Below are 16977 nucleotides of genomic sequence, written 5' to 3'. Positions count from 1 at the left end.
CAGTCTATAAGATGCTCTCACAAGTCAGATTGCCTATATAAGGATCATTGTTATATGCCAGTGAAGTAAAAGATAGTAAATTCTCAATTATCGTCATGTGTCAGGGGTGCATCCAGGATTTTTTTGAAGGGGATTCTGAGTAAAGTGGAATGTCCTAAGGAGAAGGCCTGGGTGCTTTCCCTAGGCCATGTTTAAATGAAAATGATGCGTACAAAAATGTTCCTTTAGGCAGTAACATTAAAATGTGCTGTTTGTACATCTAACTAGTTAACACCTGTTTATGCAGCTTATAGAAACTATAAACCTATTGTAAAACTAACTAATTTTCACTTCCAGATAGCATACTGATAGCGAACTTCAATTTCCTAGTACACAGAAACCCTCCACACTCAAGTCCCTTAGTTGGCAATACTCCTTTCCAGCCATACATTATTCTCGGTTGGTCCTCCTGTTGATGGTCAATAACTTCAGACTTGGCTTGTACTCCAATATGTTCGAGACATCACGTGCCCACAACATGTAACAAATAAACAAACCATTCATCAGGCAAATACAATAAACGGTTTGTACTAACCTGACACATGTATAACACAACCACTCAAGTTTAGCAGCTGCTGCCTTGTAATATGTCTCCACTAACCATTGAACAGTCCTTCACCATTTCACTTGCGCCCTTTCAGCCATGCATCACATGCAGAATTGATCATGTGATGCAATAGATATGATTTGCAATAGTTCAGCATGTGTGACCCTCAAGAGTAGTACAGAGGAGCGCCAGTTAGTAAGTAGCTACCGGAGAGCTCCGAGGCTGTAAAATTAAGTGTGATTTAAAAATTTTAAAATTTCTGCCTCTGAAAGGGGGGTTCATCCAAACCATCCGAACCTCCCCTACCTATGCCCTTGTGCATCTATTACCCATAAAAACATTAAATCATGAAGCATAACCAATATTTTTCCGGATCCATGTGCTGTAATGAAGTGCATTGTAGCTAAAGACAAGGAGTTTGGGAATTTCATCACCCCTATATATGGGTACTGTTAACTGCCAGTTAGGCCTGATTGATACACCAGTTGTTAATAATTCTGAATAGATATCTACTTATTACAGTTTGATTTATGAGGTCCTTTTCCTACTTCATGTCAAATAAGAAGAAAGGCTTTAGGAGGCATCAGCATAATTTCACAAGCCAAAAGAGTCCTCATTGCCAGCCAAAAAGCAAGACATGATCTGAAGAACAAATGTCTGGTTCCTTGAATGCAGTAACTAGAGGAAAACTCAAACCATCTGAAGCTGTGATTAGGTATGGTGTAGGCTTAGGGGACACGTTGTGCATTGCACAAATCTAGGGCCTAAACCATATTTATCAAAGGAGGAAATAGAATTGCTCACTGAACACCTAATCCTTTCAACTAAACTGGGGTACTAGAAATTAGTAGAAAAACAGGTCATGGGTTTAGTAGAAAGATATATCAATGACAAGACTGCAATGGATGGTGGGATAAGATTATGAAGAGAAACCCTTCTTTTCACCTCAGAGGCAGAGATTCCACCACTGGAGTTGAGATGAGTGCACTGAGAACATACGTAAAAATCTATTTTGATTTACTCCAGAATATATTCGATAAGAATAGATTTGTTGTACACCTGGAGGCTATTTGTAATATGGACGAAATAGGAATGCCATTAGAGCCTAACATGGTAGCCCAGAAATTGCAGAATAAAGTTTGGTATCAAACATCAGGCCAAAAACAGCAGATAACTTGTGGTAGTGCAGTTGGGCACCATTTATTGTATTTGTTGCAAAGCAGTTCATTTATTTTAAGATGAAGAATGAAGTACAAGGTACATGTTTTCCTGTAGGTGAAAGCAGATGGGTGGACAATGGGCTCTTCAGTTGATTCCTTACTAAACAGTTCATGACCCATGCAGTGTCTCATCATCCTCTACTACTATTATTAGATGGCCACAGCACATATTTTGAGCCAAGATCTCTGGAGTTTGCTGCTCAGCACAAAGTCATCATATTTTTTGTCTTCTGCCTTACACCAAACATGTGTGTCAAGCATTAGGCTGTAATCTTTAAAGCTCTTAAAGCAGCATTGGTGATAAGAATGTCACAATTTTTATCAGAAACATCCAGATTGGTGGTATCAAAGTTTAACTTCTATGTGATTTTCAGAGGGGCATGGCTAAAACTTTTTTTTGCATGCATGTATGCCATGATTGCTGGCTTCAGAAAATCAGGTATTCATCCCTTTATAGGGATGCAGTTTTGAAATCAGCAGATAACATATCAACCTCAGTCAGAGTAAAGCAATAGCTGGAATGCTATAGGATATTAAATGAATTATATTAATTTTGATTATGTACATTCTCTGGAAAACAGCTGATCAGTCAGACAATGTATCAAGCGACAAGCAAGTGGATATAGTACTTCTGCAGCCACTGTGGATTGTGTCACTATTAAACAAGAGCAGAAGTATGTTCATGTGGTTCAACCTAACAGATAAACACTATGAAGCTTGGCTGAAGGTTAATCATCCTGCGCACTTCAGAGCAGGTAACAATGATCAATTTTAACACATTTAAGTGTTGTATGTGCATATTAGAGGAATGGTGGTGGCAGATCAGCTGATCAGTCGAGAGATGTATCAAGTGACAAGGAAAACGGAATCCTTAAGCAATGTGGCTATACCACATTTATGATTGAGCAAGAAAGAAAGTATGCTCACAGATTTGAGGAAGGATATAACCTGCCAGATGAATACTATGAAGCTTGGCTGAAAAGTAATCATCTCAAGCACGTCAGAGCATGCAGTACACCACAAGGTAGTTACTCTCCTCCTATGAATAAGTCACCTCATAGTAACTCTAGTACTGAACAAGTCAGCTCTGCTCAGTCAACAGCTTTAACCAGTTGTCCATCTTCTACTTTACCAGTCAACAATGTGGTGGCTGTTCAATGATCACCTCTGATGGTAGCTACTGCTCAATGTGCCTGTAGCTAATGACCTAAAAACAAATGCGGGAAAAGTATGTGTATTAACAAGTGCAGAGTGTCTTAAAGCAAAGAGAAGTAAAAGGCTGAAGAAAAGGAATGACGAAAGCAAGAGAGGTCGAGGAAAAGACAACTTAAGGAAGTGGAACTGCAACATAAGTAGGAAGAGAAGGCACGAAAAGTAGTACTGTGGGAAGAAAAGCATCATGAAAACCAAGTGAAACAGCCACGAAGAGCTGGAAGCAAAGGAGGCTTACAGAAAGTGACGAAGCAGAAAATCTGATCTAGACCAGCGTTGAAAATTTTCCGGGTCTGACCCGGATTAGATCACGTGTGAAGCAAATTAATTGGATGATACGGAAGTGTTTAAACGCGTCTATAGTCAAATTATGATGCAGCCCAGCTTCTTTCGTGAGCCACACCCACTTTTCCGGACGTAGCTGCACGTAAGGCTGCGAACATTCGTCAAACATTGGTGGAGACGTTTGGCGTGTGGTCTCCATTTGCGCTTCAAGTTTTTATTCTATTACTGATCACACCACAGCAAGAAGTGGTGCTTTTACTCGAGTAGCCTGTAAGAACTTGCTGCCATAGCTAACTGTCTGTGTCACTTTGGTCCAACAATGCCAGAAAGATTTTAAGATAATTGGCTTTACAGTATGAACACACTGATTTCCCTGCTCTCAGTGTCTAGTCAGTTTTGTAATTAAATTTTAGCGTAGTTAGCTATAAGTTAGCTTGTAGTTTTTACATTTTCTGCTGTTACTAGAATTAAATGACGTCAAAAAATGTAAAACTTTCGTACGCCCATTTATCAGTGATATTACAGTCTGCAGGTATGTACGAATCCATGCTTATGCCTGCAGGCTCATGCGGAACCACGCCCACTTGTACAAGATATAGTACAGTCTTGCGATAGGCCAGCTCCTTTCGCGTGAGCCACGCCTACTTTTTATATCGGGAAGGTGTCGTACTATTGGTGTTAGCCATGCGCAAAACCACACCCACTTTCAGGAAACATATCTTGCCACGTGCAACCATGCCCACTGGCTAACATCGTTAATTATAGACCTTACCTGCTTAGTTTTCATATAGCTACCCTTGTGCTTAACGCACTAGTCGAGCATTCAAAACGTAGTTCTTGGCGCACGCCCCACTTTTAGGGTCATATCCGGGTCAGCAGTAGTGACCCAGTTTCAACGCTGATCTAGACAACAATTTTGTTCTTGGTTCTGGAGATAATCAAGTATAAACGATGTTGCAAGTAAAAGCCACTCTTAGTAAGGCCCCTATTCGGTGATTATTAGTTTCTCATCCAGCCTTTCTAATTATTATGATGCGGGCGGGAGGGTATTACCATTATGCCATTATTTTATAATATTAACACACTGATGTACAGACCTTGTCCAAATTGTCTTTCTTTCTTACTACAAACATTTCCTTCACCAGCTGATTCTGCTTTTCGTGATCGCCAACTGTTTTTCGACAGTGAACTGAAAGCCTGCTTCGATGAAGTCGATAGAGCACGATTGCAACTGGCACTGCAGCAATTTGCTAAGGAAAACAACAGTTCTCCTGACGATATATAGCGCATTCAGTGATTGTAGCGTTCATCAAAAAAAAAAATTACAGTTTGGTATCACGTGTTCTTCTGAGCATGCACAGAGTAAATAATGGCTTACCATGCGGTAGCTTAAGAAGGATGCGGGCGGTGGATGAGAAACTAATAATCACCAAATAGGGGCCTAAATGTTAGACAAAAAAACAAAGCTGGCAGAGTTCCAAAAATCTAGCAACCAAATGGAATCTGTTGCAAAGAGGTAAAAAAACAATGCTAATGATGAAATCAATGCTGTGTATGTTTTGGCTCATTTGCTGATGATACAGGCACAGGAAGGGAGTGGCTGAGGTGTCATTGCACAAGATGGATACATGAAGATTGCATTGACAATGATGATGTTGAGATTAAGAACTGTGTGTTTTGTCCATTATGGCCATCACTGGTGTTAAAATTTAGCTATGTAAAAACATTTTAGTGTAGCAAAAAAAATTGTATAAGAATTGCATGAAATTTGGTTGGGAGTTCATTCAATAGTCATAATTACAATAATGTCCTTGAAATTGTAGATTTTTTGTGTGCAGAGCAAATTGGAATACAAAGTGGCCGATAATTATAGTATGACGATCCTATGCATTGCCAATAATAAACATAACCTGCCAATATTAACTGAGTAACTCCAATATTAACTGAGTAACTCCAATATTAACTGAGTAACTGCTTCCAATGCCTATAACTTCTTACTGGAGACTGAAACTTTTGATATATCAGATACAAAGGACAGAGGTTACCTGTGAGTAGTTTTAGCACCATTTGTGAGGTTTCATGTGGGTGATGTCATTGATGGCACAAACTAGCTAGGTCTGGTAAATGAGAATTACACTATCTTGATAAACATGATACCCATTAACATAACTGCTTGTTTCGAATTCTCTTTCTTCTGTCACTTCTGCCATTATGACTTTTGAATTGCAATAAATATCTGTGAATCTCATATGACTAATTACCAACACACTTCACCCTGTACTGTAGCTACACAGTAAAATAGTAGTTTGGAATCAGTTTTAAAATCAGAAAAATTATAACAAACTACAAAAAAACATTTCCAGCAAATTATGGCTTTACCACACCTGCAAAACTTATCCACCTTGAACAATTTGTGATATACGGTACAACTTCAAGGTTTCTATTTCGGGTAGTGATTATTTATTGATGTAGTAGTTAATACAGTGAACAGAAATACTCCAAAATATGTTTGCCTGCATTGATTTTAGCAATATTTTTTCCCTACGCGAATCCGGATTGTGTTATGTAAAAATGATATAGTATAGTGCAATGCCTTCTTGTTAACATCTATGATGTGGCTATATAGCTATTCTCTTAGGCCACTCAAACAAAATTCCTTGTTTCCCATTTCATTGACCTTAAAAATACATGTGGGTGGGTGGTTCATTAACTATTATTCATTATAGATATTTCCACAAATTTTTGAAATTCATAACTAACTTACAGGTAAGAATACATTTAAACTAAGAACCTTAATAGCGAAAAGCTAGTTAATGGGCTTTCTGAATGCTAAACTAGTTACTGCTATACTGCCTATGCAGTCACAGGATAAATAATGAATATTGACGGCAATAATGAATAACCATGTGGTAAGAGAATCTGCATGCAGGCGGGAAATGGGAAACAATGAATTTTCTTGGAGTGGCTTTATTAGTTTTATTATTCTAATATTCATGGCATGGTAGCTATATTCTCATTAACTGAGGACTGTAGCTATGTCAAATTATGTAATCAAACACTCTATTAACACAATGTTACCTCAGTTGGTGATCTTTTCTGGTGTGCTATTACACGGGATGAATCCTCAGACTCAATGTTTAGGTCCACCATTTTTGTAGGAAACCAGGTTGTCTGTACTATGTGGGTGTGGCTAGTCCACGTAGCAAATTTCAAAAAGCACAATCAGCACAACATATACTTCATGTTTTGTCCTATAATTTGTTTCCACCAAGTATCAAACAGAACTTGGAAGTGAAGAGGAATCAAGGAAACGCCCAACTCAGGTCCAACCTTCGCGTTCCGTTGGTTGAAGAAAAGTAGCGTAGCTAATCCTGATATAACAAACACTTTTGCTTCCTCTCGCTCAATAGCAAGTTGCTTTTGTTCTTGATGAATACCAGTATCTGCTTATTGTGCACTGCTTGTGCGCATGCTCAAGATATCAGTTAATCAGATTATTCTATTTACCGCACCTCAATCAAGAGTGAAAACAACAACTCATCTGATTCCAACAGGAGCTAAGGTGTAGTAAGAGGTTGTTGTACTATAATACTCAGTGCTTGTATGCTATGCAGTTGGTATGGTTTTTGAGTATTGTGTGATTAGCTTACTTGTTTCTCATCCGTGAAAATTTAAGTTTCCATGGTGAATTTTTTTTGGGCCCACTTTGACTTTGAAAAATTTTCACTTTTTGTTAACTTACCATTTTCATTTGTTTTACGGAGTCACATATCTCGGTTGAATGGCATGACTTAGCCAGTGTACTCCTCACAATATTGTGAACTCTATAGACAGCTACATGGATGAATATTTCCTTCCTCAGCAAGGTACGTCTTCTCACAACACATGGCCATGGGATGACTGCATGAGTCCAGACTAGCTGGGAGTGAAGGAATGAAACCTACATAAAACTTACTGAGTTCATTCTTGTAACTTTCACTCATTCTAGTCAATTTTGCACAGCCAGCTTCTCAGCACTGTGAGATAGCTATTTATTGGGACTATGTGTTGAATGAATATTAAAGCCATGCAGTGATGTAAGTTAGCTACAGCTGCGAAAAACAGCAAGCATGATAGGCACTGAATGTTACAAATATGCACTTCATAGAGTTGCTTGCAAACAAAACAGCATTTTGGAGTGTATGGTTGCATCTCGACTGCTAATCAGCACTACATTTTTTGTTTACAAGCAGCTGTCAAGGCACAACAATGAATTATAGTCCAATTAGTCATACTTCGAAACATAATATGGCAAGCATACACCTGCAACATTGGCAATGCATGGGCATTTAAATGGATAGCAACAGTCATCCTGAATTAGAGGGAGGGATTGAGAGCTTGTTCTAATTAATAGTGTTGCACCAATATGACATTTGGCCAATATTCCGATAACCGATATTAGATAATATTTTAGAACCGATAAACGTAGCCAATCCGATATAGCACAGCATGTCTATTTTGTAGCAATTTTTACTAAAATTTGATTGTGAAGAACCAATTTAGATTGTTTATAGCAGCAGTATTGCTACAACAGCTGACAGCAGTAATAACAACATTGTAGTTCAGGAAAATACAACTCGATGCATTTGTAAACATTGTTTGGTGCACATGAGCTAGTATTTCTAAATACATACATACGTATATCTGTATCTGCTGCTTTTTTCATCGTGGTGCCAATCTAATACCGATATACAAAAAACACAGCCGATTATGGGTTTTCCAATAACCGATCTGATTATCGGTGCAACACTACTAATTAACGAGACATTTCTCATTTACAAGCAGCTGTACAATGATCAGTTGTAGTTTAATAATAAGCTAGATGTCAAGAACCAATGGGTTCTACAGGAATTAGAAAACCCTCAAGCCCTAAGTAGCGCCATCGCTGCACTCTGGTGCTACAGCCAAGAGCTTTTGAGTTTTCTAAAGCCTGTAGAACCCAGGTTCTTGACATCTAATTATTTTGTAGAGAAAAGACTACCAATTACAGGAAATCATTGCTTGATCAAGCATTGAGCAAATCGGATTAGAACACACAGTAGTGTGTTATGCGGCCAAGAAAGGGGTGTACCACACCGTAATATTGACAAGAAGAAAGAAATCAGCTTTTTCATGCGTGCATAGCTCCATGGCCCCTTCTCCAAAGCACACCATTTTTGCATTATAGCTATCCACCAGGTAGGGTACACCACACAGCAAATTTGATTAAATTTGCAACAGTCATTTGGGAGATATGGGCATTCAAAGTTTCATTTTAATTTCTTCATTTCTTCTTTCTATGCTGTATGGGGGTTACAGGGGCTTCAATTTATTTTTGCACACTTTGCGATAAAATACAAACATGTAACTTGATTGCTTCGATTATTGGCACAAATGAAGAGCGTGTAATGGTGGATTCACAAACCAAGTTTGCTGTGCATCTGAGGAATATCCAAGGAGTTATGAGTGTCTATTCGCGTAAAAATGATCAAATTTCTGTCACAGCTACAGGGTAAACCAAGTATAGGAATAACTTGGAAATTGGTGTGTAGATAGGTTGATCATTGTAGCAGTGCCTTTTGATAGTCTGAGTAGCAATAAGAGTTACGGCAACAAAATTATAAAGCAAAAACCAAACAAGTGTAAAATAACGGGATCGAGATATGCACTCTAATAGAGCTGTCACCATGGGGGAAAAAGTTGTAAAAAAATGTCAAAAAACCTTACCAGAGTTCGAACCAGGGACCTCCATACCTAACACCTACATCCTTAACCACTGAACCACTGCTACCTTGGCTGATCACCTCACTTAATTTCTGCTTTATAAATGAAATTTCTAGTTTATAATCAAACGTTTGTAATTTCATAGATCTACCAATAGAAGTTCTAGATTGTTCTAGAACATTCTATGTATGTTTTATTAAATGTCCTCAAAAAATATGCACTCTATTAGAGTATTACAATACTATTATCAAACATTGAATTAAATCATGCAATGCAATACATTTATAAGTCTGTCTTCAATAATCATCATTGTGTCTGCATAGAAAAGAAGAAATGTGAGCAAAATCAAACCTCAAAGTCAGCCATAGGCTGGTTTTGGGGGCTTATAAAGCACAGGAAGAAGCTAAATCCACACAAAAACAGCCAAGCTGTAAAAACATGATGCAACCTTAAAAGGCCTGGGTGAAAAAAAAGTTGTGAAATCAAAGGTGGCGGCCAAGAAATGGCTGCAATGATGTTAATGCTAAAAATTTAACAATGGATGTGTGCATTGTTAAAAATTTATTAGCACTTACATCATTATAGCCATTTCTTTGGCTGCCACCTTTGATTTCACAACTTTTTTCACCCAGGCTTTTTAAAGCTGCAGCATTAATTCACAGCTTGGCTGTTTTTGTGTGAATATACTTATCAGTAAGGTCATGGTTATTCATGATCATTAATATAAGCTTATCGTTTTCATGTGAAATACAGTATACTCAAACCAGTCAACAAAGACTGCGAGAAGTGTTGATTACTGCTGTTGCTGACTGTTCTCTCTGATGTTGAACTGTGACCAAAACCATCTGAGAGTACATCTTGCTCAGTCTGTACCACACAGAGTGCTTTCTCACTGGAAATTTGTGATGATACTATAATTAGGAAGATGAACTACGGTAGTTAAATAGATATATTGTAACCAGTATAATCATTGGTATTGTCAAGAGTACTCTGTAGAAAGAATCTTCTTTTTTTTCAATTCTTTGCCATGCCCACTGAAACAAAGTGTACAAGGTACGTATCTCCATTCTACCTTGTGGAAAAAAGTCGCCATTCAGTCACTGTGCAGCAAATGGAACTACCTCATCAATTAAACAGCCACCACAATACTGAGATGCTGTATAAAGCAAGGCAAATGCCCTACTATTGCTCCATCATGTATACACATAACCATTATAGTGTAACTATCTTGTGGATTGCTGGTTTTACTCATACAGTTTAACTGTTCACTGATGAATGGCAACCATATAGTGTAAACCTCAATTATAGTCATGCTTCCATTATCGGAAAAACAAATTATACGTAATTATAAAGCAAAACCAATATTTTCCCGATCTGTGTACTGCAACAAAGCATGTTTTAGTAAAGACGGAGGAGTTTGAAAATTTTATCACCCTTATGGATACTGTTAATTGTGAGTTAGGCCTGTTTGATATGCCAGTTGTTAATAATACTGGTATGTTTTTATAATTGTGGAGTTCGTTTCCCTATATCATGCCAAATAAGCAGAAAGCGTTTAGGAGGTGTCAGTGTAATTCCCTAACCAATAATAGTCCTAGTATTCCTTGTCACCAGCCCAAAAGAAAGTTATGGTCTAAATAACAAATGTCTGGTGCCTTGAATGTAAGGGTGTGCACATGTATCCATGCACACACATACAGAAGCATGTACAGACACATGCATGGACAGACACATGCATGCACAGACGTGCACATGCACACACACGTACATAATGCCTAGCAGAGTACTAAAACCATCTGAAGCTGTGATTAGGTATGGTGTGCAGCCTCGCCTAACCTTGAGGGATAGGCTTAGTGGACGTGTTGATCATGACACAAATCCAGGGCCTAAACCATCCATAATATTATTGATCAATGGAGGAAGAATTGCTCATTGGACATCTAATCCTTTCAGCTAAACTGGGGTATGGATAAACTAGAAAACAGGTCATGGGTTTAGTGGAGAGATATATCAATGACAAGCCTGGAAATGACAAGGCAGTTAAGATCAGCAACAGGTTGTGGGATAAGTTTATGAAGAGAAACTTTTCTTTGCATTTCAGAAGTGGATGAGTACAGTAAACACTGAAAACTTTAATGATTTGCTGAGCACACAGAGATTATTATGATATGTACAAAACAAGAATACCATTAGAGCCACGTCCCCCTAAAGTGGTAGCCCACAAAGGGCAGAAGAAAGTTCAGTACCAAACATCAGGCCAAAAACAGTTACAGTAGGTACCTGTAAGGTTGTGGTAGTGAAGTCAGGCAGGTTATTTGTATTTGCTGTAAAGCAGTTCGAATATTCATGGATGAAGAGTGAAGTACCAGGTATACATTTTACAGTAAGTGAAAATGGATGGGTGGACCATGAGCTCTTCAGTTTTTTCCTTACTAAACACTTCATGACCCATGCAGTGTCTCATAATCCTCTGCTACTATTATTAGACGGCCACAGCATATTTTGAGCTGAGATCTCCAGAGTTGTCATAATATTATTTTGTCTTCTGCCTCACACCCACATGTGTGCCAACCATTTGACTGCAATGTTTTCAAGTCCTTGGTGAAGAATGTCACAATTTATATCAGAAAAATCCTGGATTGGCGATATCAAAATTTAACTTCTATGCAATTTTCAGAGGATCACGGCTAAATGTCAGCCAATGTGACTTGTGGCTTCAGAAAACCAGGTATTCATCCCTTAATAGGGATCTATACTGTTTTGAAATCAGCAGACAACCTATCAAACTTCAGTCAGAGTAAAGCAACGACTGCATAATATATATACCACACCTGTGGTTGAGATCAAAAGCGCTGCGCTTTGGTATATAACTGATATACCATGCTTTGTGGCTATGCTTACCATATATGGTGTAACTTCACACATTCCACGAAATCCTTATCTAAGCGGTAAACAAGTCTCTAATAAAAAGTGCCTAATTCAACCAAAAATTATTCACCTGAGCAATTTTCGATGAACTCTTGTCTCCTTCGCTAACTCTTGTCTCCTTCACTAACTTTAATAATGGTGAGTAGGTGAGCGCATCACTGCTATAGAGTCTAAAACGCCTGATCCATCAAAGATTTCAAGCCTCTAATACTGACAAGAGCCTAGAATCATTCACCTCAGCAAGGAGGATTTTTGATGAACACTTGTCTCCTTCACTAATTCTTGTTTCCCTCACTAATTGCGAGTAGATGGGCGTGGCACCATTAAAAAATCTAAAACGTCTCATCCATCTACTCAACAGGTGCTGTTTCACTATACCTTGCTATCTATAATTGTTTCATCTACTGGGTTGTAGAATATAACAGTTATAACACGATTACTCGGGATATGACAAAAATATACGCACGAGGGCTGCAGACACAAGTGCATATATTTTTGTCACATCCCTTGTAAGCATGTTATAACTATAATATATATATATGCTACAGGATATTATATGGTATAATATCACTTTGATTTATGAACATTTTCTGTAGAGAACAGGAAAACAGCTGATTTAGTCAGGCAATGCATCAAGTTACGAGCAAGTGAATAGTAATTCTGCATCCACTGTGGATTGTGCCAAGCCCACCTTCAGCATTGAACAAGAACAGAAGTATGGATTTGATCTACTAGATGAACGATGTGAGGCTTAGTTTCTGGTAGATCTGCTATGGCTGTCAATGTCAAGGTTACTCCAGCATGTAGATGTTTCCTGTGCACTGCATAGATAGCGACTTTGGTGAATGGGCGTTTACTTATTTGGAATTTTCAACTAGAGTAAGGACCATAGCACATCGATAAAAAGTACCGAAACAAGCTGGAGTAGTGCACGATATTAAATCACAGTAAACAATAAGAAGTGCTATATCCCTACTGTGCATTTCCGTTATGGTATCTTGAGCACCCTAGGGATACTGTATAACATTTCTTATTGTGTTACTGTGATTTAATATCCTGCACTACTCCAGCTTGTTTCAGTACTTTTTATTGACATGTTATGATCCCTATTCTAGCTGAAAATTCCAATTTTTATTATATTAGAAAATGTCTATACATACATTTTGTATTGGGAGTTTCAGGGCCATGTAACAAATGGTAAAGATACATCAGATTCCAAACTATATTTGGAAACAGCAGTGAATAACAATTTAAATGAGCTATATAGTAGAAGCATATCAAGAAGTTTGCGGAGATTTGGTCCAGCTGCACCGATTTGTTCACTATAAGTTGCATAGTTTCTATTGTACTGACACTTTGTACTCACATATCTTTTTACTCAAAAGACAAATTTCAGATTCACAACTACCATAAGGAAGAGTAACTCTTGGTGCACAGGATGGTACCAAATGAAGCTCAGTACACAAAAACTCCACTCATCATTTTCACAATAAAGGAACATAATCATCTGCAATACATTTCCAATGGGCATTTTGATGATTCTAAATTCATTCATATCTCGTGACACATTTGGATTATCCCAAATTCACTGCTCGATTTGTTTAGCTTATTCTTGAGTGAGTCCAACAAGCCATAGTGAGCACTTATAGCGTAAATTATCACTCGTCAAAATGATGGAAAAGTTGGAGGTTAAATATGTGTGTGATTCAGAGCAAGATTATTGCTTTGATTTGGCTTGGACTCTATGTGGCTAGGTTTGACTAGTAACGCACAGCAAGACTTGAACTATAAATCACTTCTTAGAATTAACACAGAGCTTTAAAACGATTTTATTAAAGAAGTTCTGTATGCGTACTAAAGTTCTAATGTTCCGGCCTGGATCCAGTACACCTGTGATGAATACACTATACGCAGCACAGACAGCCTTTGAATACTCCTTTAAGCAGAAATGTATCAAAACCTACAAAAGTGAAAAAAAAAACAGCAACAGTAAAGCCTTTAATCAACGAAACATAACAAGTTAAAATAATTGCAGCTGCTAAATTGCTTTGATTATAATTGGACAAATCACCCGCAGCTGGCCTGAAATTTCCATTTTTGAGCCAAACTTCCTGATATGGGAGTCAGATGAAATTAAACCTGCTTGAAAATTATTTTTTTGTTCTATGGCAAAATAAATGGTGGATACTTGGAAGGAAATGCTGTGACACCCCATTAACCATCACTACATTAGTGATTTAAAGAAACAAAAAACATTGTGAAATCACTCTACAGGGTGATTCGTGAATTTACAGTGTTATTTGTATGGTAGTTGCTCAGTTCCTTTTTCAGCTTGAATGTTTTGACATGATGCAACTTTGTAAGGGGCTTCCATACAGTAGTAGCTGCCCCATAGCCACATTATCCTTATATAGCTAGTATACATACAACAAAATGAACGTACAACAGTGTAAATCTTCCCAGTAGATTTGAAGATACAAAAAGCCTCAGTAAGATAGCCAGCAAGCTCAATAAGATCCACAGCAGCAAACCATTATTCATAATAATTCATACCTTATAAGGTGCTTGTATAGACACTGTGACTTTTATATAAGATCAAGATACTCTAATAGAACAGTCACCCTACTAAAACAATCCATTTATAGTAACTGTTACAAAAATTATACTCTAATAATCTACAGCAATTTCTCAAGTGGCCAATGCTTATGAAGTGCTGAAGAAGACTATAAAATCCAGGCTACTGGCATTGCTGTCTCCTGCTCGAACAAGATTTTTAATTCTAGAGCCTCCCTAGACTGGGATCTATCGGTTTGCCTAAATTGAACTCTTCTGCATGCTATAATTATTATTTTTGTATTGTAATTCTATAATTCCAGGGTTCCTGTACTATCCACCCTGTGGGTATCAGTGCATGGTACCCCTGAGTCTAGACCCCTGTAACTACTTATGTCTAGAGTTTTACCGATACTTAAAATACCAAGTACTCAGCTGAGAAGTATCTGCAAGTACAAGTACCGATACCAAGTACCTTAAAGTAGCTACTTCATAGTGCACACATTTATTATATAGTGCATTTCATGGTATTGTTGTACAATTTTCAGTATGGTTCATGTATATAATGAAGTAGCCAATCAAGAAATGCAAACCAGTGGATATTCCAGTATTCTTCTGGAGAAGATCATAATGGTGCTTACAAAAATACAAAATATTCTAATACTGAAACAGTCACTTCTACCTTATTGCTCTATTATAGAGTTATTGACTGTTCTATTAGAGTATATCGATCTTTTTCTCAGTAAAGAGTTTTCACACGTAGTTTTCAGCATAGATCAGTAATTTTGCTAGTAGTTAGCTATTAGTGTTGTACTTGACGCTTTTAGGTGTCCACTAATGTGCTAGTAAAATAAGCAAGTACAAACGAACGTTATTTTATTCTCGCACGTGACAAGAATCGGTATCTGCAAATAATGGCCGATTCCGATACTTCATGAAAACAACAGTATTGGCCAGATACCGATACCGATACTAGAATCGGTGCAGCCCTAATATTGTCTTAACAAAATAAGATGTATCACATCATCAGTCTGGCATAGGGTATAAAAATTGTGTATTTGGCAGAAAGATTGCTTAGCCTTGCTATAAAATTCAAGCTTAAGATACCCTAACAGAGCAGTCACTCTAGTACAACAGTCAAGTAAACATAATTATATATACATGATATGTAAAACAGTATTTCAGAGCATCTAACTTTCAAAAATTTCTTTGGGGAGGGGAGAGGGTATACCCCTTGCCCCAAGGGCTTAGCATGATGCTAAAACATTTAATATACTCATCTATTTGTATAGTGGAACCTCAGTTATCCGGACACCATTTATCTAGATTCTCGGTTAACCAAACTGCAGAAAAGACTGCTCTGTTAGAGTAGTTGAAAATACTGATTTTTAAATACATATTTATACACAATCTCAGAGATATGGACTTTTCAGACTTATGGACCACCCCTGGTCCTAAGGGGTAGCTAACTGAGATTCCACTGTAGTCTAGTAGCTAGTTAGTTAAGCTTGTTCTTGTGATGTCCTGCTTTTCCTCATTAAAAATTATGGGTTACAGGGGTCCCACATTTTAAATTTGTCCTGGGCCCCCTAAAGCCTCTCAGCGGCTCTGAATCTGACTAACCACACACCATTTACATATCAAAAAAGGCTAATGGAAATTGTAACATTTGGAAAATTTTACAAAGCACTAAATTTTACCCTTAATTCTTCTGAAATATGCATTAAAACAGCCTAAAAACTACTTCTTGTCCTTTTTGTAACTTTAGCTTGGTCCCACTGATCAGTTAAAGTTTTTTTGAACAGCCATTGTTTCTTGCCCAATAGAAAATACATGTATTTGCGTTATATACAAATAAGGCAAAAGTACCCCCGTGAGAATCCATAATTTGCCCAACAAACCATACATAAAAATAAAGCCCTTGAATTTCTCTACACAATGGCATCCGAACAATTGTTGTAACACTTTCATAGTGGCAGTTGTTAACAGTTGACTCTACCATAATGCGCGCTCCATACAATTTTCTATAGGAGAAATTTGTTACTACAGTACGCAAACCTTAAAAAGTATACGGTGGGTTTCCCTTACCAAATTTGCTAAACTTGGTCTCATTCAATGAGTTGAATCGTACAGATTAAGAATCCACCCAAACAAATGGCTTAACTGGCCATTCTACAAAGATACATCACGAAACATACAAAAAAGTATAATTTCGTACCTGGATGTGTAAATTTGCCATACAAGGCTCTCTCCTCTCTTTTCCATTGGTCGCTAAACAAAATCTTACATATCACTCGATGCGCAATTTATCAATGAGTCTGATAAATGCAACCCCATCTCCGTAAACTGAAGTATGCGGAAGTTATGATGCGTTGTTTAAATGTTATTTCCGTAATTTTAATTCGTAACAAATTAAATGTACAGAAACAGCGACAAAGTTTTTGATATGAC

The 16977-nt window shown here is 37.6% G+C and overlaps 1 protein-coding gene and 1 long non-coding RNA gene across 5 annotated transcripts in view; both read right to left on the bottom strand.

The window, feature by feature from the left end:
* LOC136258238 (death-associated protein kinase 1-like) overlaps positions 1 to 16977 on the bottom strand; it is a 142555-nt gene that overhangs the window by 124530 nt on the left and 1048 nt on the right. The window contains exon 2 of one of the 4 annotated variants that reach the window (XR_010702638.1): positions 13506 to 13933. The exons of the other annotated variants lie outside the window; for them this stretch is intronic. The gene's annotated coding sequence lies outside the window, so the exon portion shown is untranslated. Of the gene's footprint in view, positions 1 to 13505; positions 13934 to 16977 lie in introns of those variants that run through there. 4 annotated transcript variants of the gene reach the window in all.
* Positions 13940 to 16964, bottom strand: LOC136258241 (uncharacterized). Its single transcript, XR_010702648.1, has 3 exons — positions 16745 to 16964; positions 16615 to 16698; positions 13940 to 16550 (listed from the first exon to the last, which is right to left on the bottom strand). It is a non-coding gene; the product is annotated as an uncharacterized lncRNA (long non-coding RNA).

This window comes from Dysidea avara, chromosome 6 (assembly GCF_963678975.1).
Source record: "Dysidea avara chromosome 6, odDysAvar1.4, whole genome shotgun sequence".
Classification (NCBI taxonomy): domain Eukaryota; kingdom Metazoa; phylum Porifera; class Demospongiae; order Dictyoceratida; family Dysideidae; genus Dysidea; species Dysidea avara.
Note: the sequence above shows the minus strand (reverse complement) of the source record. Positions and strands in the feature narration are given on the sequence as shown.